Below are 9,273 nucleotides of genomic sequence, written 5' to 3'. Positions count from 1 at the left end.
GACAGCCCAAGGGAACAGAAACACCACCGCGCGAGGACCGCACAACAGCTTGAACACTTTCTCCCTGTGGCGAACGCCAGAGAGCCGGTGGAAGCAACGGCGGGCGCCGTCCCAGATGCGTGTCCTCACTCCACCCCGCCGGCCTCTCCTCGAGGGGCCGCACGGCGGGGCCCAGCACACCTCTGCCTTCGCTGCCAGGGGAGCCGGGCGGGAGGCAGGTGCATCCCCTCCCCGAGGGCTGACAGAGGTTACCAGTGGGAAGGGTGGCAAGGGGCGCGACATGACCCAGCGGCTCCCCCGCAACCGGCCGCCAGCCAGTCCCCGCGGGGAGGCGGTGAAAGCCCCGCGGGGCCTAGGCCAGGCCAGGCCCGGCCCGGCCCGGCGCGGCGGGGGCGGCAAGCGGGCCCCGTCTTCCCAGGCGCGCAGCGGAGCCCTTCCGGCCGCCCGCCCGCAGCCGCCGGGCAGGGCCGCGCTCCCGCGGCTACCGGCACCCGCAGAGCCCCGAGGTGGAGGGGGGAGGCAGGGCTCAGGCGGCGGCCCGGGCACCGCCGCCCCCCTCGGCGGGCCGCGCCCTCCGGCCGCCGCTGCGCCCGCAGCGCTGCCTGACCGCGCCCGCCCCGGGCAGCGGGGCCCGGACAGCCACAGCCCTTTGGGTTCCGTGCCCGAAGCGCCTCCCGGGGAGCCTCCCTGCCCCTCTGCCCGGGCCAGACGCCATCTCGGCGCTGTCCCCACCGCGGCTCGGCCCGGCCCGTTCGGCCCCCAGCGGCCGCGGCGGGGAGCGCGGCGCAGCCCGGCGGCCTCCCCCCGCCACCCCCCCCGCCGAGCCGAGCCGAGCCGAGCCGAGCGGCTATTTTTAGTAAATCTCCTCGCGTCGCCACAGGCTGCGATCGCAGCGCGCAGCCCCTCGCCAGCTGCCGCCGCCCCGCCCCGCCCGCCGCGCACGGCACAGGCTCGCCCCGCCGCCGGCGCTATGGCCACCTAATCCCCGCGGCAGTCGCCGCCGCAACTTTTTCTCGCCGCTCCGCTCCTTCCCCCGCCGCCCCGGTGGAGGATGGCAGTTGCGGGAAGGACTGGAAGTTGCAGCCCGCGAGCGAAGAGATAAGGCGGAGGCGCGGGAAGGTGAGTGGCACCGGCCGGCCGCCGCTCCGCTCCGCTCCGCCCGGCCGCTGCTCCGCTCCGCCCGGCCGCGGCCGGCAGCGAGCGCGGGGCCGTGGGGGCCGGCCGGCCGGTCCCGCCGCCCGGCCGTTGCCCTTGCCTTGCCGGGGTGGATGTTTTGGGACCTTTGGGAACGTTTCGGGAACTTGGGCCGTGTCAGGGCGGGCAAGGTGGCGGTGGGGGGCGGCCGCCCCCCGGCAAGTTTTGTTTCGCGGGAGCGCGAGTGGAAGAGGAGTTTTCCGTGCGTCTGCCCTGCCTGGCGTATGTGCGCCCCGCTGGGTCCGGGAGGGGGGTCCCTTTGCGACCCCCTCCTCCTGTGGGGCCGTGTCCGTGTCGCGGGGTGCCGGGGGCACCGCCGGCAGCTCGGGGGCTGTCAAGGGGCGGTTGCTGGAGCCTCAGCGGGCGAGAGGACGGCGCCAGCTCCCCACGGTGGCTGGGGAGCGGGGAGCTGGGGGAGGGCGTCGGGGGAAGCTGCCCCGTTGGGGGGGCCGAACAGGTGGGGGCGGGCGGCGGGGGGCTCCCCTCAGGGACCGCCGCCGGCCGGTGTCGGCGGAGCTGCCTGGGGCAGGCGGTGGCCGGAGGGCAGGTACGGTTGCATCCCGTCCCGGGTGCGTGGCAGGAGTTGTGTGTCGTTGCGTTTTCGGTGGCAAAGCAGCGTGTGTGTGTGTGTGTGTGTGTGCGCATCCCGGCAAGGCAACTTGCAGGGTATAGCAACGCTGGGCATCGGACGGGTAGTTTCTACTAAGGGTACGGTTGTTTTGACTCGGCTAAAATGTCTGAATTTTGATCTGAAATGGAATGTAATAGCGATCAGTAATCATTCGTGCTTATCACTGTTATAGAAAAAAAAAAGCAGGTATTGCTTGTCATGCACAAAACATGTATTCGTCTTCGAAAGATTTACACTGAGCCCACGGCAGTTTGTATTTTTAAGTGCTCCAAAGAGGTCTAAAAACACTGTTAAACTATGTGAGAATGTAAGAGGAGAGAAATGTTTAAAACAAGCTGAACATTGAGAAAGAAGTAGCGAAGTGAATCGTGGAGACCTTTTGACATAGGAAAATGGCATACGAATGTTCTTCTCTGATGCAAAAGCTGTTGAGAATCTCTGTCACAAACGGCACGGAACAAGCACCGACACAGAAACCGAGGAATTTTAAACATATTTGTCTTTCAACATTGTCAGCTTTAGTTCCTTGACATTTTGTTTTCTGTGACAGAAGAATAGTTTTGTGACAGTTATTCAAGATTTAATTTGCAAGCTCACAAAGGCCTGCAAGCTCTGCTGAGAACTCATGAACAAAAAAGGAAGGTATTTCACATTAGGCTTTTCTAAATGCTCTCTCCCTCTCCTATCTCCTCTCTCCCATTCCCCCCCACCTCCGGCTCCCCAACAGCTTTCCTAGACGTATTGAAGATATTTAAAATTATCTTTTTATTGAATGTTTCTGAATTTTCTCTCATGTCCAATGCATGCCTGTATCAGTGGCCCCAACCCACATATGTTTTGTACCCAGAATGCCTACTTTGTTCCGAGAGAAATGCAGGCTTGTTCTCTGTCATAATACCGGAGCAGTCTTGGAAGGGAATTCCATCCCTTCATACACTTAAGTTGCATCGTTATTTGTATATAATAGATAGGTTTCAACTGCACGTAACTTTCCACCATCAATGATGCAAATAATACACTATTTTAACACCTCTTTTTCATTACGATGGCAGAGATGTGATCCAAAACATTGGGTAAAAACCACGTCATGGCCCCAGAGAAAAGCTGCAGTCAGTTATATTTACCTGCCACTGGTGCCAGCTTCTTCATATAAATATTGAAATAGCTCTCTTTTGTATGAAAATGTCATTGTCAGTTCAGAATTCTGAAAAAGAGAAAACCATGCCATTATACTTCCTGCTGACCAAGTTGATGCAAGTGCAGCACCGTAGTTAAGCCTACCCAGAACACTGTTCTTGGTGTCAGATTCCTTTGTATTTTGGTATCAAAGTCTATGTGAACGTGCAATACACCCAAATATTTTCAACCTGACATTAAAATGCCCGTTTTGAAAACACTAGTGTTTGTTTTTTCATTAACCTGCTTTTCCACAAATAAAGAGCAGTCTACAGGATGAAACGGGAATAGTAGTTTGTAAGCTGTTGTGTATCTTCTGTTTACCACCATCTTCCTGTGCCCAGAGCAGTTTAAAACCAAAAGTAATATAGTGTCTTTACTACTGAAAGTCTCAGTACATGCTTCATTTGGTGCATTTGTTCCTATTAGAATTTTTCTGGGAGAATAGATAATGTTGTGATTGAGTGGCATATATATTTTCTAATTTCTTAATAGAAGATAACATTAAAAAGAGATTCAGTTATAAAAACTCTGTACTTTCTAAAAAGCATTTAAAGTGGAAAATAATTTTCAGTTGTTCATCTCGCTACCTGCGATAGTCCCATAGAAGTTGTTGTCAAAAATGTAATTTGTATACTGAAAATTGATCAAATTAATGTTTACCCATCATGAAAATGATATGAATCCTGGTATGAATTACCATGAATACTGAGGGTGACTAAATGTAGTTGGAATAGTTAGTTTCTTAGTATTCAACTAGTACTTAGTAGGAGAAATGTAGTTGCGAAAATAATGGAATCCTGTTGTGTATGAAAAACTATAGCCAATGAAAAATGACAAAAAAGTTGGGATGTAGCCTAGTCATCTCCAAAATGGTAAATTAAGCACATATTTACCAGACTGCATGTACTATTGTCGTTTTATATTCACCAGTATTCACACTAGCTAATTTAAAGCTACTTAGGGTATGTGTATACAAACTGCAGTAGAAAATACTTCCGGTTTGCAGTGTAGTCATAGCTGAATCATGTAGCTGAGAGAGCTTAGTATATCTCAGGAGTGAGGGTTTTTTCCCTTTTACAGAAGAGGTTTAGACCAGATTTGCTGAGGATTATATGCTATGTCCTATATGCATACTGTTTACATGAAATTAACTTTCCACAGAAATTCAAGTTAAAAGAATGAGGATTTATCAGTTTTCCAGTCTCTTCAGGAGTGTATAAGAAAGTGTTCTTTCTGTTGCTGCATTTAAGTAGGAAGGTACATAATGTATTTGATGAGTTAAATTAAAGATAACTCTCATGTAAAGACAGAACATTGGACTATTCCATGATAAAAGATATTTGTTATGCATCAAGGTTTCAGTAATGATTTCCAGAGAAGTAAGTATTTTTTTCAAGAGAAAGAAAGTTGCATTGCTGAATCACTTAAGGTTAGGTTGTTTACTGAAACCGATATGTGAGTTAGGCATTAGAGAGCTAACATTACTTGATGAAATCACCTTTCATTTACTCCTGTTGGTTTTGAGGTTTTGAATTAGGATGATCATATATGACCAAGGAATTTATCACTTATTTGATGTAACTTACTTGGATTGAATGTGTTATGTTGTGTATGTCAGCACATGCTGGGTAGGACTGCACTAGTGTTGACTGTATTATTACAACTTTTATAATATTATGAAGTTTATTCGTACATGCTAATCCATAGTTTCATCTTCAAGCAGCTTAAAAATTATAGCGAAACAGTGCTTAACTACTGTTCAAAAATAATGTTTCAATACTTTCAGGCCATGTTAAAATCCTTCCAGCTACAAGGTATGATCTAACTTTCCTGTGAGGACGTACCCAAATTTCTCCATGCTTCTCCATTTTTATACAATACATAGTTATCTAATATTTTGCCAAAGAAGTTTGTCAATGCAAAAAGTTAACATGAGTTCAGAAACGATTTAGACAAATTCCTGGACGAAAAATGTATCAAAGGCTAGAAAGCAGAGAGATAATGGTTCTAGACCAGAATGTCCCCAACCTGCAAATATTCTGGAGACTTCAGAGTATTCCAAGGAAGCACCATTACAAGGTTGCATTGTGCTTCCTCACTTTTCCTTACTCATTTGCTGTTGTGTGTCTGGGGACAAGATATTGGGCTAAACAGATCTTTGGTTTGATTAGGTTTTATTGTTCATACGTTCTTACACAGTCAAGATTGGCAAGGTGAAATTATGCCATTTAGAAATTCCTTTATGGGGAAAAGTGATTGAAAACTTCTGTTACACAATCTTCGAGATCAGATGTTTACTTGTCTGTAGCATTAATTCAATGTATTATGTAGATTATGAGCTGGGAAGGTAGTAGGAAGCAAATATTTGTTCTTATTTTCCAGTAATTTCTTGTTAATGGTGGTTTTCAATATAAATATTAACATTTATCACTCACAAATCATGATACATTGTTGAAATTCCTTTATAATGTCTAATAACTATCAGGATAGTTTGGTTTTAAAGCTATTGCGTAAATGTAAATAAACTATTTTTGTTTAAGGAAATTAAATGGCCTTCAGCGAAGGTAGCTCAGAAGAGCCTGTAAGATGATGACTACTTACAGTACGTCTTTTATTTGTCCCTAGTTCTTCAGTCTTGGAGTAGAAGATGCTGGATTCTGTATCTCTTAATTTGATTTCTGCTCCGAGACTCTCAGTCTTTGTTTTAGTTTATTTCAGTTCAAGATACAGAGTGTTCTTTCTCTAGAATGGATGACTGTTACTCCTGGGGCTTTGTTTGGACTTGAGTCCTGTATCTGGCTCAGGCTGAGCACGTGCGAGTCTCTACTGTCATGTTCACCAAGTCCAGCTTCTGTTGCCATGCTGTTTTAACCTGGAAGAGAGAAGAAGGCCTTGTCTAATGAGTGTCTTGAAAAGGTGGTGCTCGGTACACTAGAGAAATTGGCAGCCCTGAAGGGTAAGTCAGTCTTGTGTGCATGCAAGATATGAGAAGACTTGAGCCTGAACTTATTCATAAAGAAGGTGGTGTGCTGCACAGTGCCTTTGGTGCCTCAACCTTCTGCAATACCAAGGGTCTTCCATTTGCAGCTCTGCACTCTGCCTTTCCCTTGCAGCTCTGTAACCTTTCACCAAAGCTGCTGGGGCAGGGTCTCCCTTGCTGTCCTCGTGCTGTTGGTCTCGTACTGTTGTTCTCATGGCTTTGCACCTGTACACCCTGATGCCACTGTTATGTTAGGTTTCCCGTGGGAAGTGATTGCCACTGATGTAAGAGTCACTCACCATCCTTTTCTTGCACCATTTTTTGCAGCTTTTAGTTTGCATTAGGAGAAAGACAAGTATCTGATAAGTGTTACCCAATAATATACACAAAGCTTAACAGACAGTTAGCTTGCAACATCAGCCTCTGATCGAAGACTACTCCAATCAGTGCGAATAGCATCATAAGTGGGGACAGGCAATAGGGTGTTTGAACAGATCATGAGGAAATTTATATAGTTTCTCTGGGAAAAGTAGTATGGTGGACCACCTGATGCACTGGAGAGGATGCCTGAGAGAGGATGTTTATTGGGGAGACCCTGTCAGTTCTCTTCTTGGCTAGCCACTGGAGGGAGTTTTGACTTTCCCCTTTCCATTTTCTCCTTTTGCTCTTCCAGTTCCCTTTCCCTTTTTCTGTGTTTTTCTCTTTTTATCTCTGCCCCCCCACCCCCTTTTTTCCCCAAAATAAACTATTATTGGAGTTGATGCATGTCATCAGCTATAAACTCTACAAGTAAATCAAGAAGGGATGTAAAGATACTTAACAGACTTGTAATGAGAAGTCTAGGTAAGTGTGCTAATAGATTGGTACATGGTCAATTTATACCTGTTTAAATACAAATTATCTTATAACTTTCCTGGTTTTACTTTTTGGTCAAACAGAAATCATACATCCTCTAAGCTTTCATTTAGTCAGCCTGAGTTTACCCTTCTGGTTTATTTTCATGTAAGAATATCTCTATTCCTCCAGATATCTTTGTGCCCTTCTCTGTATCCTTTTCAATCTGAATTTATATTTCTTCAGCAAATGTGACCAGAATGGTAGTCTGTGCCTATAGAATTCTCATTAGTGCCTTGTCCAAGGGTGGTAATACTCTATCTCTTTTTTAAAAAGCTGGATTGATGTGTCCTAGGATGTTTTCAGGTCAAACTGGAAGTTTCATTTCCTGTTACTTTTTGTAGTGCTCATGATTACACTAAATCACAGAAGCATTCAAGTTGGAAGGGACCTTAGGAGGTCTGTAGTCCAACCTCTTGGTCAGAGTAGAGTCAACATTGAATTCAGACCATGTTGCTTAGGGATTTGTCCAATTCTGTCTGGAAAATCTCCAAGGAAAGAGATTCCACAACCTCTCTGGACAATCAGACCCAATACTTAATTATCCTCAGAGCAATTTTTCTTCTTTATGTTGAGACATAACCTCCCCGTTTCCATTCATGACTTTTGTCTCTTGTTCTTGTGCCATACATGTCTGTGAAAAGCCTGGCTCCATCTTGTTGGTAACCTTCTCATAGGCACTGGCAGGCTGATGTTTGGTTCCTGCTGAAGCTATCTTGTCTCCAGGCTGAGCAAGCTCAGCTCTCTCAGCTTCTCCTCACAGGGCAAGTGCTCCAGCCCCTGACTGTCCTGGTGGACTCAGGAGGAGGCATCTTTCAGTTATTGGAAGCACCAAAAGTGGATGCAGTATTCCAAAGGAGGTCTAGTGCTTGAGTAAAGGGGAACCCTAAAACTTCGTATTGGTAAATCTACCAAATAGTAAATAGCACAAGATTCTGAAAATCCATGAATAAGGCATTGAGCAGAACTGTACTGTCTTGACACCGTAAAATTAATACAAGCTATTACGTGCTTTTAAGAATTTGTTATTACAGCTTACATAGAAACACAGTTTATTTGATAGTTCTTATCAGAAAAGTTCTTGAGTCATGTTATTTTGGAGTAGGGAAGTAATGTGACATTGGAATTTTATTTTAAAACACTTTACATGCATTCAAATATCTCCTTTATAGAAGCATATGAAGAAAATTACATGACACAGATACTCTGTATGTCTAGGCTTTTAATTACACAAAACTCTTAATTATTCAAGTTTTTGACAGTTATTATTAAGTCACCAGGGTGCCTAACTATTGAACTGAAGCCTTGCTTTTGACAAGAAGTGGGTAAACTGCAGGTGTGAATTTAAGATTTCCAAGGAAAAAAAAAATGAAACACTAAATTCCAAATGGAAAATAAGCAGCATGCACATAGTAACTGTGTTTAGTGTGTAAAATGTATAAATTATTGATATTTTACCTGATTCATGGATAGATAGCTAATCAGTTGTTCATATATAGCTTAAAATTAGAGGAATATGCTGACAATATACAATAGATACAGTTATCACTTTAATCTTTTATGCTTCCTCTTTTGGTAGACAATATAACATTGTCTACATTGAATAATAAGCCATACTATTAATAGTAAGTGAAATTTTGATATTTTTGTATTGGAGCTGAAGCTGTTTTATTTGGGATATAAATAGTTACTCTATATATTCTCTGAAAACATATTATAAATTCAAAGATCAGTGAGTTGAAATGGAAAATAATATTCAATAGCTAAAACAGATCATAAAGAGTCTTCTAATGTGGGTTAGAACTGCCCCGTTGACCTCCATCTTCCACACCAGGGATCTAGCTGGAGCTTGCCATTGGATCCTTTTTGGCCTCTGTGTACTCAGTTTTCCTTCCATAAAAATCAGAATAAGTAGGGAGCAGCGGGGAACTGAAGTTCAATCTCATCAACAGCAACGGAGTGAACACATGGTCAAGATGAAGTGCTGTGGCAATAAGGGCCACAGAGCGGACAAGAGTGAATAGTTTGGAGGGGAATCCAAACCAAGACATGAGTCAGAGAAAGATATTTTCATTTATAAATGAGATATCTAGGTGTAATTTATGGATACTGTCTGTAGTAGCAGCCTGGCAATCTATTCCTCTCGCATGGGTACATTCCTTGCTTGAAGGTGGACAATTTGCACTGAACGCAGAGCACTGTTGAATGTAATGTAACAAAGAAAAGCTGAGTAAAAATTTTCAGAGGTGCTAGTTCTCCCTATTTCAAACTTATTAGTCTCTTATGAAGATCTGTGAATGAAGTAAGCATCAAAGAGAATGTTCAGCTGCTCTCAATAAATCCAGGTTTTCTACAAAAAGTCTCTTGGAAGAATATGAAGTATCTATATTTGTTT

At 45.0% G+C, this 9,273-nt stretch overlaps 1 protein-coding gene across 2 annotated transcripts in view; it reads left to right on the top strand.

Annotated features, from left to right (window-relative positions):
* Positions 1 to 901: 901 nt before the first annotated feature.
* The window catches only part of HDAC9 (histone deacetylase 9), a 498,787-nt gene continuing 490,415 nt past the window's right edge, over positions 902 to 9,273 (top strand). Inside the window, exon 1 of one of the 2 annotated variants that reach the window (XM_052800654.1) lies at positions 902 to 1,119. The gene's annotated coding sequence lies outside the window, so the exon portion shown is untranslated. The remainder of the gene's footprint in view (positions 1,120 to 9,273) is intronic. The other variant, XM_052800625.1, reaches the window with a different exon arrangement.

This window comes from Harpia harpyja, chromosome 1 (assembly GCF_026419915.1).
Source record: "Harpia harpyja isolate bHarHar1 chromosome 1, bHarHar1 primary haplotype, whole genome shotgun sequence".
Lineage (NCBI taxonomy): Eukaryota > Metazoa > Chordata > Aves > Accipitriformes > Accipitridae > Harpia > Harpia harpyja.
This window is presented reverse-complemented; position numbering and strand designations above follow the sequence as displayed.